Source organism: Panthera tigris, chromosome A3 (genome assembly GCF_018350195.1).
Source record: "Panthera tigris isolate Pti1 chromosome A3, P.tigris_Pti1_mat1.1, whole genome shotgun sequence".
Classification (NCBI taxonomy): Eukaryota; Metazoa; Chordata; class Mammalia; order Carnivora; family Felidae; genus Panthera; species Panthera tigris.
The window spans coordinates 77,513-96,231 of NC_056662.1; the positions used below are offsets into that span (position 1 = coordinate 77,513).

An 18,719-nucleotide genomic window follows, 5' to 3' on the forward strand; every position below is an offset into this window, starting at 1 on the left:
ACTTCTGTTCTGCAGGGCAGTCTGGATCTTGGGGACCTCCTCCGTTAACTGGACGATTCTGCATGCCCTACCCTAGACACGCCCCGCCCCCATGGACTATTAGGCACATCCACCTCCTGGACCTTGGTGGCCCTGGGGCCACCCGAAACCCCTCCACCTGCAACACTTGGTAAGATGATCTGAGCACTAGGACTTGACTTGTAAAACATACTCACCTTATTTTTGTTGCTGTTAGGTCTTTGGCCAAGGTGCAGAGGCGGTACCACAGACCATTGTGATGCAAGGGGAATGTGTCTGCTGCCGTTACCACATTCCTCGTTTCTCAGGATCTCATCTTTATCATTTCCCCCACCATGTGTTGTTACAGGCGTCTCTTGTGGAGAAGGAATGGGGCCGTATGCAGAAAAGCAGACATAGCGCTTCAGCAGAAATGCCCCGTACACAGTCCATGTGCTGGGATCTATGAGGCATGAGGCACAACGTAACATATGTCCATCTAGTTGTGCCCACAGCCATCCATAGTTGTTCGATGAGTGATGAATACATCTGAATCAGGGCTTTTGGGAGTCTTCATCAAGTTATAAGGGATGGTTCTTCAAGTTCTTCTTGGGGATCACCTGAGGCACACGGGACACCCTGTGCATGTGGTTTGGGATAGCTGTTGGAAGAATGAGGGGAGCGTTTCTTGTTTTTCTTTTTGATCTCCAAACAGTCTACTCAAATCAGAATAAACCTCCATCCCTTCTAGGGCTTTTTGCAGGTCCAGGAGCAGGTGTCATACCCAACAGTGACATTGACACTGGCTGTGCCAAAACTGCCGAGAAGCACAAGGTAAATGCTGTGGCCATTTTCAGTTCTAAGTCTTTACAGACAGCCACATCTTTCTGTACAGGACACTCTCCTGCCATTGTCTCTGGTTTGCGTGTTGTATGGTATGTCTGCCGTTTTTGGTTTTTTTTTTTCCCAAATGCAAAATCTTTACCCCCGAGTCTACAGGCTTCCCTGTTTTCCATCTGGCATCTCTTTGTGGTAACTTTAGAAGCTAAGCGTGCTTAAGGGTGAGAACCATAGGGCTTTTCCAATGTGTTCCTGGAATAAATCAAGGAAGATGACACCACACTCCACTTGGAAGTCTCCTACCTTGCCTCATTCTTTGTGGATCTCCTCAATGTGGAATCATTGCTCTTGCTGTTTCTTCCTCTCCTGTTTCCTTCTGTTGAGGGTTTTAATGTGCTCAGAAAAATCTGTGGGTATCCTTACAATTTGAAAATGCAAACTGCCTTCACTCCAACTTATATTTTTGTATGTGTCATTTACAATGGTCTTAGACAAAGTAAATTTCATACCCATCAGCATTTTGGTAAACATGCTGTCCAGAGTCCCTTCAGGTGTGCCCTGGGCACAAATATCTGAACTATAAGAGGTGGCATATTTTTCATAGAAAACATGCATTGAAACTTAAGTTGTGAAGAGAAAAAATCCAAAATTACCTGTGTGGCAAGTCCCCACGGTGTCCTTCACTTGTGTTCACATGAGCATGTTCTCTCGCGTCCTGTGTCACAGGTACAGCTAAAACATGGAAACTTAACACCAGACATCAAAGTGCATTTGTGTTAATTTTGTCTTTTAGAATTTCAGCTCATTTTTCCAGAGGACACAATTACCCTGTAAAGTGTACTGCACTTAAGCTGAGAAGTACCTCCGAAGTAAAATAAACTAGCTGAACCCAACTAACATGTATAGGTTACCTGTTTCTCTAAGAGCACATTTTCCCAGGTCCTCTGCAGGTCCTCAGGATCCCCATCTCCCCATGTGTCTCTGTGCCCATGGATAGCACTTCCAGAGAGGAGGAGACCCCATTGTTGGGACAGAAGTAGTTTTGGCACAGGCAGGGGCTTAGAGGCAGAGCTTTGAGCCATGAGAGCTATGATTCCATGTGTGGACACTGGTATTGTCATTCCTTGTCATTCTGTAGTTCTTCATATATACAATAAACAGCCCTTGTGGTGGAGGGGGATGAAGGGTGGAGGGTGATCCTGGACACAGATGTCTTCCTATCTGGAATATGCTACTTTTTAAATTTGGCATTCAGTCTATAAATCTTGTAGAAAAAGGGCCCTTGCTGTTTCTACATTTCCAGACACATGGAGACACTAGTTTATCCCAATCACATCCATTCCCCACCTCAAAGCTGTAAGTGGAGCCCAAAGTATGGGTAGAGATTTTGGTGCTGATACTGCCCTCTTGGAACCTGGTGGTGGGGAAGCTAGTAGGATATGATCACTGCTTCTTTGGGTTTCTGCTTTTTGCTGGTGTTGGCGCTCTGTTCTGTCCTATGAACATACCTCTCATTTCTTTTCCACAGGCTATTTTGTATGCAAGAGGGCCTGGTCCTTCCCAGGATCGCCTTGCAGGCTGTACCCCATGCACCACCTTTCACCACGTCATGGGCTGTGGGCCAACTCCCCCTCCTCCACCAGCTCCTCCACCTACTCTATTTGTTAAGATGACCTGAACTGGATGAGTGGCTGGTAAAGTATATTCATCTTCTTCATGATTGACTTTGTGGGAATGATGTAGAGATGGCTGTGAGTCTTGGCAATCCAACTACAAACTGCCTGAGGACACTGTAGCATGTCTCAAGTTTCTCAGGACATACACTCAATGGGCGGTGTCATGTCCCTGAAATACGGTGAGCTATACGTTTCTCTTGTCAAATGAAAGAGGATTTTTTACACAGAAGCAGATGTATCGGCAGTACTGGTGAGTATGTTGGAGACACAATGTTTTGGGTTCTGTGAAGAATGAGGCGCACCCCTAACTTTTAGAGCATCAGGTGTCCTGTGTGAAAGAGGGGCATTCATTAAATGATGCAGACTTTGTGATCACCATGATGGAAACACCAGTGAAGGATCCAGTGCAAAAACAGGGGAACCTTGAATCACACAGGAATAGAAGGGAAGTTGAGCACAGTAAGCAGAGTTTGAGGAGGTGAAGAGGGGAGGGTGTTGGGGTCAGTGAGATGCAGTTGGAGGTCATTCCTGGCCACAGCCTGAGCAGGGAGTGTGAGGTCCACATGGAGCTGCTATGTGGGATCCAATATGTCAGTGTGTTGCCAGAGTGCACGCAGGTAATCATCTAAAAAGATTGCTGTCTCCCTGGATTTTCCTGAAGGTTCATGATATTTGTGGGGAGAAAAGCCCTGGAGATATGGGGAATTTAACTTTGTCTTATGAAAATGCTGTATGCCCAAGTTCATATCCCTCAGTGAGACTAAAAGTGGAGACAGGATCTAGATCAGCTGAGTGCCTGCATTGGCATTCAGCCTGGGTCAACCTACAATTCAGGGCTGGCCAGATGCCACCCCTGATGGACCCCTCTCATCACCCTGACTACAGCTTTGCATCTCCTCAAACTTCTCTCACAATATTCTGAGGCTTTGCCTGTGTTCCTGCTGTCTCAGCCCTAATACCAGTTCTCAGTGGGACCTACACAGAGCCTCAGCTGTGTTATCTGTGAAAACAGGGGTAATATATGTTTCTAAGAACACTAGAAAAAGAAGACATTAAATACATAAAGCATCTGCAAAATCTCTGGGAAGTGTCCCCTCATGCTTCTCACAGTTTCAATTAAGATAACTTTCTTAACACAGAGAAATAGAGCCAGAGAGACAGATAAAATGGACACACAGAGATGTGTATCCACAATGAAAGACCTAGTCAAAGCCACAGCCAGAGATCTAAGCCAAAGAGAAATAAGCAACATACCTGATACAGAATTTAAAGCAATGATCATAAGGATACTCATTAGAGTTGTGAAATGAGTAGAAGAGTGAGACCCCTGACATAGAGATAAGAAATAACAGTAGACATTGAGGACACAATAAAGGAGAAACACGCTTGCTGGAATGAACAGAGGGATGGAAGAAGCAGCAGAACAAACTAGTGACCTTGAAGACTGAGTAATGGAAATTAATCACACTGAACCAAAGAAAGACAACAGAACTGTGCAACGTGAGATGAGATTAAGGGAACCCAGTGACTACAGGAAAGATAATACTATTCATATTGTAGGAGTCCCAGAAGGAAGAGAAAATGGGGGGGAAATTTTATTTGAGGAACTAATAGCTGAAAACGTCCCTAACTGGGGGAGGGAAACAAACATCCACATCCAGGAGACTAGAGAACACCCATCCAAATCAACAAAATCAGGCCAACACACAAACATATTGTAAGCAAACTTGCAAATTACAGTGACAATAAAGAAAAACTCTTAAAAGCAGCAAAACAGTCCTTAACTTAGAACGGGAGACCCATAAGCCTAGCTACATATTTCTGAACAGAAACTTGGCAAGCCAGAAGCGAGTGACGTCACATATTCAAAGTGCTGAATGGAAAAATCAGCAGCCAAGAACACTCTATCCAGCAAGGCTATCATTCAGAATGGAAGGAGACACAGACTTTCCCAAACAAAAACTAAAGTAGTTTGTACCACTGAACCAGTCCTGCAAGAAATATTAAGAGGGATTCTCTGAGTGGAAAGGAGAGACCAACAGTGACAGTATAGAGGTAGAAGCCACAAATCAAGTAAAACATGAATATTTCTTTAAAAAACAGTTAAGGAACTCAGAGAAATGGATTTGAAATATAATAACATCTACCAAGAACCTAGGGAGGAGAAAATAATGTGTGCAAAGATAAATGACCATCAGCTTAATACAAACTACTTAATGCAGAAGAGGTTATATAAACACCTAACAGTAACTCTATACTAAAACCCGTCATAAATATGCTAAGAATAGAGAAAAGAAATCAAAATATATCATTAAAGATAATAAGCAAAACATGAAAGAAAGGCAAGAAAGTATCAGAGAAAATCATTACAAACCACAACAAAACAGGCAATAAAATGACAATACATATATACATATCAATCATTACTTTGAATGTAAATGGAGTGAATGCTCCAATATAGAGACGTAGGGTATAAGAATGGATGAAAAAAACAAAACAGATTTAGATGCCTACAAGTGACCCACTTTACACCTCAATAATGATAGAGGATAGAGAAACATCATACAAATGAATGTCAAAAGAAAGCTGGAGTAGCAATACTTGTATCAGAAAAAATACACTTAAAAAAGTATATAACAAGAGACAGAGGAGGACACTATATAACAGTAAAGGGTACAATCCAAAAAGAAGATAAACCAACTGTAAATATATCCCACAATTAAGTGGGATTTATTCCCAAGCTACAAAGGTGGTTCAATATTCACAAATCAATCAATGTGATACAATGTATCAAGAGGAGAAAGGATAAGAACCAGATGATCGGGGCATCTGAGTGGCTAAATCCTTTAACAGTCTGACATCAGCTCAGGTCATGACTTCATGATTTGTGAGTTCAAGTCCCGCGTCAGACTCTATGTTGAAAGCTCAGAGCCAAGAGCCAAGAGCCTCCTTCGAAATCTGTGTCTCCCTCTCTCTCTGCCCCTCCCCTGCTCATGCTCTCTCTCTCTCTCAAAATTAATAAACGTTAAAAGAAAAGAACCATACAGTCATTTCAATACATGCAGAAAGGAGCATTTGACAGAGTACAACATCCATTCATGATTGTAACCCCCTAAAGTAGGTTTACAGGGAACATACATCAACCTAATAAAGGTTATCTATGAAAACCCTGCAGTTATAATCAACCTTAATGGGGAAAATCTGAGAGCTTTTCCTGTAAGGTCAGGAAGAAGGCAAGGATGTTTACTCCTACCCCACTTTTAATAAACAAATTACTGGAAGTAATTGAAACTGCTATCCACAGCCAGCAGACAAATGAAACAAAGCAAAACAAAACAAAATAATAACATAACATAAAATAGAATAACATAACATAACATAACATAAAAACAATTCCAAATCCGGAAGAAGTGAAACTTTCACACTTTGCAGATTACATGACACTATATAGAAAACCCTAAAGAGTCCACCCAATAACTCCTAGAACTGATAAATGAATTCAGCAATGTCACAGGATACAAAATCATTGTACAGAAATCTGTCACATTTGTAGACAATACTGAAGCAGTAGAAAGAGAAATTAAGAAAACAGTCCCATTTATAGTTGCACACCAAATAATAAGGTATCTATGAATAAATCTAACCAAAGTGGTGAGCGACCTATACTCTGAAAACTATAAAACGGTGATGAAATAAATTCAAGATGACACAGAGAAATGGAAGGACATTCCATACTTATGGATCGGAAGTACAAATGTAGTGAAAATGTCTATACTTCCCAAAGCAATTGACACAATTAATGCAATTTCCATCAAAATACCACCAGCAGTTTTCACAGAACTAGAACAGTCCTATAATTTGTATGGAACCACAAAAGACTCCAATCTTCAGAGTAAACAACCTTTATGTGAAGTGATAATTATGGATGACATTTTGCCTCTGGATCTTCTGCTCCAAAACACAGTAACTCTGGCCTAAGCATTTGAACAAATGTTGGACATATCCCAACCAGGGATCATTCTACAAAATACATTCTACAAACCTACCCTCAAAACTTTGCAGATTATGAAAAACATGGAAAAAATCTAAAACTCGTCATGGCCAAGTGCAGCCTAAGGAGACAGGATGACTGTAATGTGCCAGCTGGGATGAGTCTGGGATAGAAGAGGTTAAAACTGAAGCAATCTGAATACAAATATAAACTTTACTTCATACTACCATATCTCTTTGGGATATTGATTGTGATCATGTACCAACTCATATGACATCAATAGTCAGAAAACAGTCTGATGTATGCGGAGACTCAGTAATAACTTCCCAATTTTTTTGGAAACTAGAAACCCATCACGAATGAAAAGATTATTAGTAATCATGGTTTTATGTTTTTAATACATAATATTATATGACTGGTTCTAATATTAGTTACTAGTGATGGACATGTACCTATTCTTGTTGTTCTTACTATTGTTTAATTTAAATAATAGCATTCATGTTACAGAAAACTGAATGCATGATATACAATTCATAGAAACATCTACCTCACATATTTTAAGATAATAATATATGTATATACCACTGTATTATGTGGTATGTAAATTAGTGTTTTTCTGATCTTAAACGAGCATGTCATTGAATGGCTTTCCATAAAGGTGATTATCCTAGATAATGAATGATACTCAGATTTTACATGATGTACTTCACATCATGCCTGAACATTGTAAAAAATAAAAATATACACACGGCCAGATGAATCATTGTGACTGGCTCACTTATTGTAAAGAATTCTTGCTTTAATATTTTCACGCATATTTTTAGCAGGAATACAAGAGAATCAAATATTTCCAAATCAAAGAGATATTCAAAGACTAGAAGAACGATAGGGAGTTCAAGGGGTTTCAGAAGGAAGACATGTGACTATGAATGGGGAGTCACATGCAAGCAGCTTTCTCTGGGCCACTCTGACATGTTTGTATGAAGATATGTGACTTGCCAAAGGGTAAGACCCAGAATTACAAGAGGGAAAGACAATGCTTTAGGAAGAGGTGACTTGGAAAAGGTGCTTGTGTGACTAAGTGATGGCTCAGCAATCTGGCAGGGGGTCCCTGGGTCAAAGACTTCAAAATCCAGCAGTGACCTAGACTCACAAAGATCTTAGTAACATGGATCAATGTAACTTAGAGCCACAAAGATCTTAGAGCCACAGAGCAGATCTTCACCTATGATTAGAAAATGGCCACAGTTTCACAGGATATGATCATTGGGCCGACAGTAGATGGCTTAAATATTATTTAGGGCTATACATTTAATTAAAAAACTGTATGTGTAAAATTTGGGTTTGGAATGTTAAGACAAATCACAGGCCCAACGTTACTTATGTTAGGGCCCCATGTCACTAAACTAATTTCATTCCTGCAGGAATGTAACCTTTAGCCAGTCAGCAAAGAATTTCCTAGTCAGTGCTGGAAATTTAACTGGTAGATCCCTGCCATTCCCCTCACGAAGTCAATCTTGCCTAAATAAGGTATTCCATGACACTATTTTTTTAAGTTTATTTATTTTTAGAGGGAGAGAAAGACAGCACATGCAAGGGAGGGGCAGGACAAGAGGGAAAGAGAGAATCCCACGACCACGAGGTCATGATCTGAGCCAGGATCAAGAGTCAGACACTTAACCAAACCATCCAGGCACCCCGAGATTGTGAGATTTTAAAGGTTAGCAGGCTTGCTGGGATACAGCCCCGGGGGGACTGGCCTACTCCTGCAGAGAGGCAGCCAACAACTTGCAGGCAGATGGCATGGAAACAGTGATCTGTACAACGCCTGGTGCACATAGTGGGGAGATTATACACTCATCATGGAGAGCATCCCTGAGAGGCAGTGTTCACAATCAGGGGACAAAGAGCTAGGACACAGGAGCTGTGTGGTGCCATTTCCCCACTCTGCCCCCCCCCAGCATAAACACGGAGCCGTCTGCTGGAAACAAGGTAATTCCCACACTGGCTGCTCAAGCTGCTTTCACCAACCCCACCTTCCTGTGCTCTGGTGAGACTGACCTTCTAGGTCATTCAAGCTTGCTTCAGTACCAATGGAGCTGGCCCCTTCCCAAGAAGACCAGCAGAACCCCATGACTATACCACCTCTCTTGACCAGACAGTTCTGCAGGGCTTCATTTCGAGTGGTAGTCATTTCAAGTCTCATTTAACAAGCAGATTGGAGCAGACCTAGATAAGAATCACCACATTCTGGCCAAGGACCATACTTTTCCCATACAACTGGCCTGAAGGATAGAGCAGCCAGTACACAAAACAGTGCATGCAACACACACCACAGACCCTCCCTGATGTGCCAGGCCCTGGACATTGGATGACCTCCTCTACATAAAACCATTCATCTTATAGGCAGGTAACAAATGAGCTTTGGCAACACAGAGAAGGCAAATACTCAGCCAAAATGACAAGACAAGAGGAATGCATCCCAAATGAAAGAACAAGATAAGGTCATGGGAAGAGAAATGGAAGGAACACTTCCAAACTCATTCCATGAGGCCAGCATGGCCTTGAGTCCAAACTGGACAAAGACCCCACTAAAAAGGAAAACTACAGACCAATTTCCCTGATGACCATGGATGCAAAAATTCACAACAAAAAGTAGCAAACCGGATCCAACAATACATAAAAAGAATTATTCAGCACAATGAGGTGGAATTTATTCCTGGGATGCACAACAGATTCAATATCTGCAAATCGACTGATGTGATACATCACATTGATAAAAGAAAGGATAACAACCACATGATCCTCTCAATAGATGCAGAATAAACGTTTGACAAGATTCAGCATCATCCTTTCTTGATGAAAAAAAAAAAACTCATGAAAGGAGGGATAGAAGTATCGTGCCTCAACATGCGAATGTCCAGATACAAAATTCCCACAGCTAATATCATATTCAATGGGGAAAAACTAAGAGTTTTCTCCCTGAGGTCAGGAACACGACAGGGATGTCCACTCTCAGCACTGTTATTCACCATGCAGTTGGAAGTCCTATCCTCAGAAATCAGACAACAAAAAGAAATACAAGGTGTCCAAGTTGGCAAGGAGGGGTCAAACTTTTCCTCCTCACAGACACGATACTCTCCGTGGAAAATCCAAATGACTCCACCAAAAAACTTCTAGGACTGATACAGGAATTCAGGAAAGTCTCAGAATATAAAATCAATATACAGAAATTGATTGCATTTCTATACACCAATAATGAATCAACAGAAAGAGAAATCAAGGAATTTATCTCATTTAAACTGCACTGAAAACCATAAAATACCCAGGATAAACCTAACCAAAGAGGTAAAAGATCAGTACACTTAAAACAATAGAGGGGCACCTGGGTGGCTCAGTCGGTTAAGTGCTGACTTCAGGACATGATCATGCATTTGTGGGATGGAGTCCCACGACGAGCTCTGTGCTGACAGCTTGGAGTCTGGAGCCTGCTTTAGAGTCTGTGTCTCCCTCTCTCTCTCTCTGCTCCTCCCCTGCTCATGCACTGTCGCTTGCTCGCTCACTCTCTCAAAAATAAATAAACATTAAAAAAATTAAAAGAACAAACAATACAACGTCTATAAAAGAAGTTGAAGACAACACAAAGAAGTGGAAAAACATCCCATGATCATGGATTAGAAGAACAAATATTGTTAAAATGTCAGTACTACCCAAAGCAATCGACATATTCAATGCAATTCCTATCAAAATAACACCAGCATTCTTCACAGAGCTAGAACCAACAATCCTAAAATTTGTATGGAACAGAAAAGACCCCAAGGAGCCAAAGTAATGTTGAAAAAGAAAAACAAAGCTGGAGACATTACAATTCTGGACTTTATGGTGCATCAGAAAGCCGCAATCATCAAGACAGTATGGTACAGGCATAAAAACGGACCATAGATCGAAGGAACAGAATAGGGAACGCAGAAATGGACCCTCAAACATATGGCTGAGTAATCTTTGACAAAGCAGGAAAGAATATCCAGAGGAAAAAAAGAGTCTCTTCAGCAAATGGTACTGGGAAAACTAGACAGTGAGAAGAATGAACCTGGAGTATGTTCTTCAACTTCTCTCTCTATCACACACACACACCTCAAAATGGATGAAAGATCTAAATGTAAGACTGGAAACCATCTAAATCTTAGAGGGGAAAACAGGCAACCTACTTCTTTAATCCTGACGGCAGTTTCTTCTTGCTTGTCATGTCTCCAGAAGCAAGGGCAATAAAAACCAAAATAAATTATTGGGACCTCAAGATAAAAACTTCTGCACAGCAGAGGACACAATCAGCAAAACTAAAAGGCAACTGAATGGAATGGGAGAAGATATTTGCAGGTGACATATCAGATAAAGGGTCAGTATCCAAAATCTATAAAGAACTTATCACATTCACCATCCAAAAACCAAATAATCCAGTGAATAAATGGGCAAAAGACATGAAGAGACACTGTAAGAAAGATGACATCCAGATTGGTCACACATGAAAAGATGCTCAATCTCACTCATCATAAGTGAGATACAAATCAAAACCACAATGAGATATCCCCTCATACACATCAGAATGGCTAAAATTAACATCTCAGGAAATGAAAGATGTTGGCAAGGATGCAGAGAAAGGGAACGGTTTTGCAATGCTGGTGGAAATGCAAAGTGGTGTAGCTACTCTGGAAAATAGTATGGAGATTCATTACAAACCAAAAATAGAACTACACTAGGACCCAGCAATTGCACAACTCGGTATTTACCCAAAGGATACACTAACTCTGACTCAAAGTGGGACATGCACTCCAGTGTTTACAGCGGCATTATCAACAATAGCTAAATTACACAAAGAGCCCAAATGACCATTGACAGATGAATGGATAAAGAAGATGTGGTATAGTCATACGATGAAACATTACTCGGCGATCAAAAGGAGTGAAATCTTGCTATTTGCAACAAAGTGGATGGAACCGGACTTTATTATGCTAAGCAAAATATGTCAGAGAAAGACACACATCCTGTGATTTCTCTCATTTGTGGAATTTAATACAACTGATGAACGTAGTGAAAGGAAAGCAAAAATAAAATACAGAGAGGGAGTCAAACGATAAGAGACTGTTAAATAGAGGGAAGAAGCTCAGGGTTCCTGGAGGGTTACTGAATAGGGGTATGGGCTAAATGGGTGATGAGTATTGGGGAGGACAACTGGGATGAGTACTGGATATATATTGTAATTTATGGATCACTAAATTCTAATCCTGAAACTGTATTCCACTATAAGGTAACTAACTTGGGCTTAAATTTTAGAAAAGAAGAAAGATGTAAAAAAAATTAAAGAATGTACTACCAGTCAAAAGAAAAGAATATTTAAATCAGACTCTTTCAGTGGAAATGAAAGACCAAAAGTGTTACAGACAAGCAAGGATCATTACAGACAAGAAAGGATCAGAGAAAACGTCAACAATGGCAAAATAACTAGTAGAATGGCACTAAACATATACCTATCAGTAATTACTCTGAATGTAAATCAACTAAATTCTCCAATCAGAAGACATTGGATAGGGTGTCAGAATGGACAAAAAAGAAAAGAAAAAACAAACAAACAAACAAACAAAACAAGGCCTATCTAGATGCTGCCTACAAAGCCTTATTTGGACTTAAGTCACCTGCAGATTTAAATTGAGGGAATGAAAAAACATTTATCATGCCAACAATGTCAAAAGAAAGCCAGTAGCAATACTTCTACCAGGCAAAATAAACTTTAAAACCGAGACTGTAGTTTGGTACCCTTTGGGTCAACCTAGTAGTAAAATTGCATGCACCAGATATTTAGAGCAGCATTATCACCAATAGCCAAAATATGGAGAAAGCCAAAGTATCCATCAACTGATGAAGGTATAAAGATGTTGTGGGGTTGTGTATGTGTGTGTATGCATGTATACGCATATGTACCTATGTGTATGTTCATATATACATACATACATACATACATACATACATATGTATATACAATGAAATATAACTCATTGAAAAAGAATGAAATCGTGCCACTTGCAACGATGCGGATGGAGCTAGAATGTATTATGTTAAGTGAAATATGTCAATCAGAGAAAGACAAATATATGTTTTCACTCATGTGGAATTTAAGAAACAATACAGATGAAAACATGGGAAGGGGGCAGGAAAAGAGAAGAGTGGTAACAAGCCATATGAGTCTCTTAATGATAGAGAAAAAAAAGTGAAGGTTGATGGAGGGAGATGGGTCAGCACTGGCCTGATTGGGGACGAGTATTAAGGAGAGCACTTGTTGTGATGAGCACTGGGTGTTGTATGTAAGGGATGAATCACTGAATTCTACTCCCGAATCCGAGAATGCACTGTATGTCAACTAAGACTTAAATTAAAAAAATAAATAAAGCTGTAACAAGAGATGAAGATGGACACTATCTCATACTAAAGGGGACAACCAAACAACAAGATCCAATGATTGTAAATTTTGATGCACCCAACATGCAATCACCAAGTATATAAAACATTTAACAACAACCATAAAGGAACTCATTTATAATAATATGACGATAGCACAGGACTTTAACATATCACTCACATCAATGGACAGAACCTGTAAACAGAAAATCAACAAGGAAACAATGGCTTTGAATCACACACTGGACCAGATGGGTTTAACAGGTATATTCTGAACACTCCATACTAAAATGGCAGAGTACACATTCTTTTCAAGCGCACATGGGGCATTCTCCAGAATTGATCACATTCTAGGTCACAAATCAGGGCTCAAGAGGTACCCAAAGACAGAAATCAGACCAAGCATCTTTTCTGACCACAAAGCTAGGAAACTTGAAGTTAAACACACACACACACACACACACACACACACACACACACACGCACGCACACAAAGGGGGAAGGCCACAAATTAAGGGAGGTTCAAAGACATGCTCCTAAATGAATGGGTCAAACAGGAAATCAATGAGAAAATACACTGAAACAAATGAAAATGAAAATACACTGGTAAAAACCTTTGGAATACAGCAAAAGCAGTCTATGATGGAAGTATATAGCAATACAAGCCTATCTTAAAGAGCAAGAAAAATCTCAAACAATCCTAACTTACAAATAAAGGAATGAGAAGAAGAACAGAAGAAGGAAGGAAATAATAGAGATTAAGGCAGAAATAAGGAATATAGAAACCAAAAAGACGCTAGACCAAATCAATGAAACCAGGGGCTGGTTCTTTGAAAACAGTAATCAACATGAAAACCTCATAGGCAGACTTTTCACAAAGAAGAGAGAAAGGACTCAAGTAAATAAAATCACAAAAAGAAAGGAGAAATAACAGTCAACACCACAAAAATACAGTTAAAAGATAATATGAAAAACTATATGCAACAAATTGGACACTCTGAGAAAAATGGACAAATTCCTAGAAACACACAAACTACAAAAACTGAAATGGGAAGATTCATAAAATCTGAAAACAGAAAGAAATCAAATCAGTAATAAAAAAATTCCCCCCCAACACAAGAGTTCAGGGCCAGATGGCTTCACTGATGAATTCTACCATACATTTAAGGAAGAGGTAATATGTATTCTCCTCGAATTATTACAAAAAATAAAAAAGAAGGAAAACTTACAAATTCATCGTATGAGGCCATCATTACCCTGATACCAAAACCAGATGAAGCCTCCACTAAAACCAAAAACTGCAGCAGCACCTGTGTGGCTCGTTTGATTTCTGTCCAACTCTTAATTTAGGATTAGGACATTATCTTGCAGTGCGTTGGTTCAAGGCCCACGTTGGACCCTGTGTTGACAGTGTAGAGCATGGCCAGGATTCTCTCTCTCCCTGTCTCTCTGCCCCTCCCTCAATTTTATGTACTCTATGTCTCTAAGTAAATATTTTAAATATGTTAAAAAAATTAAATAAAACTGCTGACCAATAGCCCGATGAGTTTGTGTGCAGAAATTCTCATCAAAATACCTTCAAATTAAAGTCAACAATACATTAATAGAATTATTTACCATAATCAAGTGGGATATATTCCTGGGCTGCAAGAGTGGTTGCACATTCACAGATCAATCAACATGATGCACCACAGCAATAGAAGAAAGGATGAGAACAATATGATGCTTTCAACAGATGCAGGAAAACCATTTGACAAAATGTCACATCCATTCATGATAAAAACCCTCAGCAAAGTAGATTTGGACTCAACCTACCTGCATATAATAAAGGTCATCTGTGAAAAACCCACAGCTAATCTCATCCTCAATGAGGAAAAATTGAAAATTTTTCCTCCAAGGTCAGGGACAAGACAGGGATGATCCCTCTCACCACTGTTATTCCACATAGTACTAGAAGTCCTAGCCACAGCAATCAGACAACAAAAAGAAATGAGAGGCATCCAAATCGACAAGGAAGAAGTAGAACTTTCACTGTTTGGAACTGACATGATGCTCTCTATAATAAACATGAAAGACTCCCATAAAAATTGCTAGAATTGATATACTAATTCTAGAAATAAAAATATACAGAAATCAATGTGCATAAATCTATTGCATTTCTGTAGACGAATAATGAATTAAAAGAAAGAGAAAGTAAGTGACCAATCCCATTGACAGGTGCACTGATACCCCAAGATACCTGGAATAAACCTAACCAAGGAGGTGAAAGACCTGTACTCTAAAGGCTATAAAACACTGATGAAAGAAATGGAAGAGGACATCAAGAAAAGGAAATACACTTCGTATTCATGGATAGGAAGAACAAAATACTGTTAAAATGTCTATACTCCTCAAAACAATCTACACATGTAATGAAATCCCTATCACACTAACAAAAACATTTGTCAGACTAAATCAAATAATCCCAAAATTTGTATGGGACGTCAAAGACCCCAAAGAGCCAAAACAAAATTGAAGACAAAAACTAAAGCTGGAGACATCACAATTCCAGACTTTAGGTTATATGACAAAGCTGTACTGAACAGAGCAGTATGTTACTGGCAACCAACAACAACAAAAACACAGATGCAGAGATCAATATAATGGAAACCCAGAAATGAACTCAAACCTATATGGTCAACTAATTCTCAACAAAGCAGGAAAGGATATCCATTGGGGAAAAAAAAAGATAGTCTTGGGACACACGGGTGGCTCCAAAGCGTGTTATTGGTGTTTCCGCTCAGATCATGATCTCAAGGCAGTGCAGAGCATGCATGGGATTCTCTCTCTCCATTTTTCTCTGCCCCTCTTCTGCATATACTCTCTCTCAAAAATAAATACATAAACTTAAAAAAAAGTCTCCTCAACATATGGTTTTGGAAAAACTAGACAGAAACCTGCAAAACAAAACAAAAACAACAACGGACCACTTTCTTACAACATACACAAAAATAAATCCAACATGGATAAAGACCTATGTGTGAAACTTGAAACCATAAAAATCCCAGAGGCTAACTAACAAAGGCAGTATCTTATTTGACATTGGCTGTACAAACATCTTTGTAGATATATCTCCTGAGGTAAGGGAAACATAAGCAAAAATAATGGGACTTCATAAAAATAAAAAGCTTCTGTCAGCAAGGAAATAATCAACAAAACTAAAACACCTACAGGATAATATTTGTAAACGACATCTGACATAGTGTCCAAAATATAAAAAGTTATACAGCACCCAAAAAATGAGAAATCCGATTAAATATGGGCAGACGATATGAATGGACATTTTCCCAAGGAAGACATACACATAGCCAAGAGACTCATGAAAAGATGCTCAATATTACTCATCGTCAGGGAAATACAATTCCAAAGTACAATGAGAGAACACGTCACATCTGTAAGAATGACTAAAATCAATGAATGATGAAACAGCAGGTGTTGACAAGGATGTGGGGAAATAGAAACCCTCTTGCATTGTGGGAAGGAATGCAAACTGGTGCAGCCACTCTGGAAAACAACATGGAGATTCATGAAAAAAAAAATGGAAATAGAACTATGTTACGATCCAGCAATTTCACTACGAGGTATTTACAGAAGGAATACAAAAATAATTCTTCAAAGGGATACATGCATCCTGATGTTTACAGCAACATTTTCTACAACAGCCAAATTAAAGAAACTGACCAAGCATATATCAACTGATGAATAAACTGAGATGTAGTATATGGAATGTAATATTATTTAGCCGTAAAAACATGAAATCTTGTCATTTGCCACAAGCTGCATGGAGAGAGGTAATGTTATGCTGGGTGAAATAAGACTCTCAGAAAAAGACAAAACCAGATGATTTCACTAACACATGGAAATGAAACAAAACAAGGAGGGGGGTGAGGAGACAGTGACAAACAAACAGACTCTTAACTAGGAAACAAACTGAGGGTTCCACAGCGAGGTGGGGAATGGGTGAAACAGCTGATGGGGATTAAGAAGTGCACCTGGGATGGGCACAAGGTGATGTGTGGAATGGTGCTCTATATTGCACACCTGAAACTAATATTACACTGTATCTTCACTCACTGGAATTTAAATTAAAAGATAACATAAGGTTAATGACAGGTACCTCCAGGTTTTCTGTAGTTTTCAATCACTTCACTAGGTTGGAAAAATAACCATGAATGTTTTTTTTAAAAAATTATGTATGCTGTGTGGGACAGTTTGTGCTCTTACCTCGGTCTCTGGTTCCAGCAGGACTCAAAAAGTGGGTCCCAGCTCATTCTTCTAGAAGGTCCTGAGATGAGCATTTCATGCATTCATGTCCTAACGGAATGCAGTTCCCATTCTTCTGCATTTCTGTCAGGGTTTCTTCCCGTAAACAAGCCTGAATCTGGAACAAACCATCGACTGCATCTATGAGGTGATGTCGTGGGACCCCGCAATCTACGAGCCCTTTAGTAAAATACATCTTGTTCAAAAACTGTCCGGGAAAGGGAGGAATGAAACACAGGAACAACCCAGAAAATGCAAGGGCCTGTGCTGCTCAGCAACCACCTTGCCCAGGGAAGCCACCCTGCGCCCCCTCCTCAGCACTCAGTACAACAAAACAGCTTCTCTCTGGCGACTCAGGAGATGCCAAGTTGCTGCAAAGCTCCCAAGGTCTCCCCTGTGTGCGGACAGCATAACGCCCTGGAAAGGCAGCTCTGCTCTCTGTCCTGAGGCAGCACCAGAGGCCCTGCATCCTCTGGGAGCAACAGCAGCCCTTCCTGCTCTGAAGTGCCCTGGGTCAGAAAAGCCAATGGTGTGTCCTCTGCTGGTCATCACTGCCCAGGCAGAAGAACCCACCCCTCCGGGTCTGTGGTGCTTGAGCTCTCTCTGCTGGCCACCATGGGTATTCCTTCAATGTGGAAGTCCCTGGTCGCACAGCTGAGAGGCCCAAGGTGCTCTGGGCAACTAAGCCTGTTCTCTACACTGGGAAGGGTTTTAGTGACAGGGCCTGGGACACAAAGAAATCTTTTCCATCTCCTTTCTTGTGAGTGAAGAATGAAACCTAATTTATTAACGTAATGACATCATTTGTAATGTTTTAAGCAATGTTCACAGAAAAATAGACCGCCAACTTACACATGCTGAATAAGAGGTAATTGTGTTTACCACCAAAATACCCAGGTTAGATAAAGAGTTGATACCTTAGAGAGAGAGATACCGACGTCCAGCTATGGAATGAATGAGTCCTAGGGATACAAGGGACAGCCAATGGAATGGAGTCAATCCTGTAATAATACCGTTGCATGCTTTCACATGATAGCTACACTTGTGCTGAAGTACAACATAATTTATAGACATATGGAATGACTACAATGTGTGCCTAAAACTAATACAACAAATGTGTGAACAATGTTTAAATTAAAAATAGACACCCTTTACACTATCTTTAATTTCTCCTCCTTTGCCAATAAACTATCATTCCTGGGGCGCTTGGGTGGCTTAGTCGGTTAAGCGTCCTACTTCCACTCAGGTCATGATCTTGCAGTCCCTGAGTTTGAGCCCCACGTCAGGCTCTGTCCTGACAGCTCAGAGCCTGGATCCTGCCTCAGATTCGGTGTCTCCTGCTCTCTCCCCCCACCCCAGCTCGGGCTCTCTCAAAAAAAGAAAAAAAGAAACATTAAAAATGAAAAATAATTCCTAATTTAGAATCTGTGAAATTCCATTTATACCAGATTCTCTAAAATTAC

At 40.1% G+C, this 18,719-nt stretch overlaps 1 long non-coding RNA gene across 1 annotated transcript; it reads right to left on the reverse strand.

Annotated features, from left to right (window-relative positions):
• Positions 1-221: 221 nt before the first annotated feature.
• On the reverse strand, positions 222-17,370 carry LOC107180465. The gene is made up of 3 exons (XR_006215321.1): positions 17,218-17,370; positions 1,491-1,583; positions 222-658 (listed from the first exon to the last, which is right to left on the reverse strand). It is a non-coding gene; the product is annotated as an uncharacterized LOC107180465 (long non-coding RNA).
• Between the last annotated feature and the right edge of the window lie 1,349 nt (positions 17,371-18,719).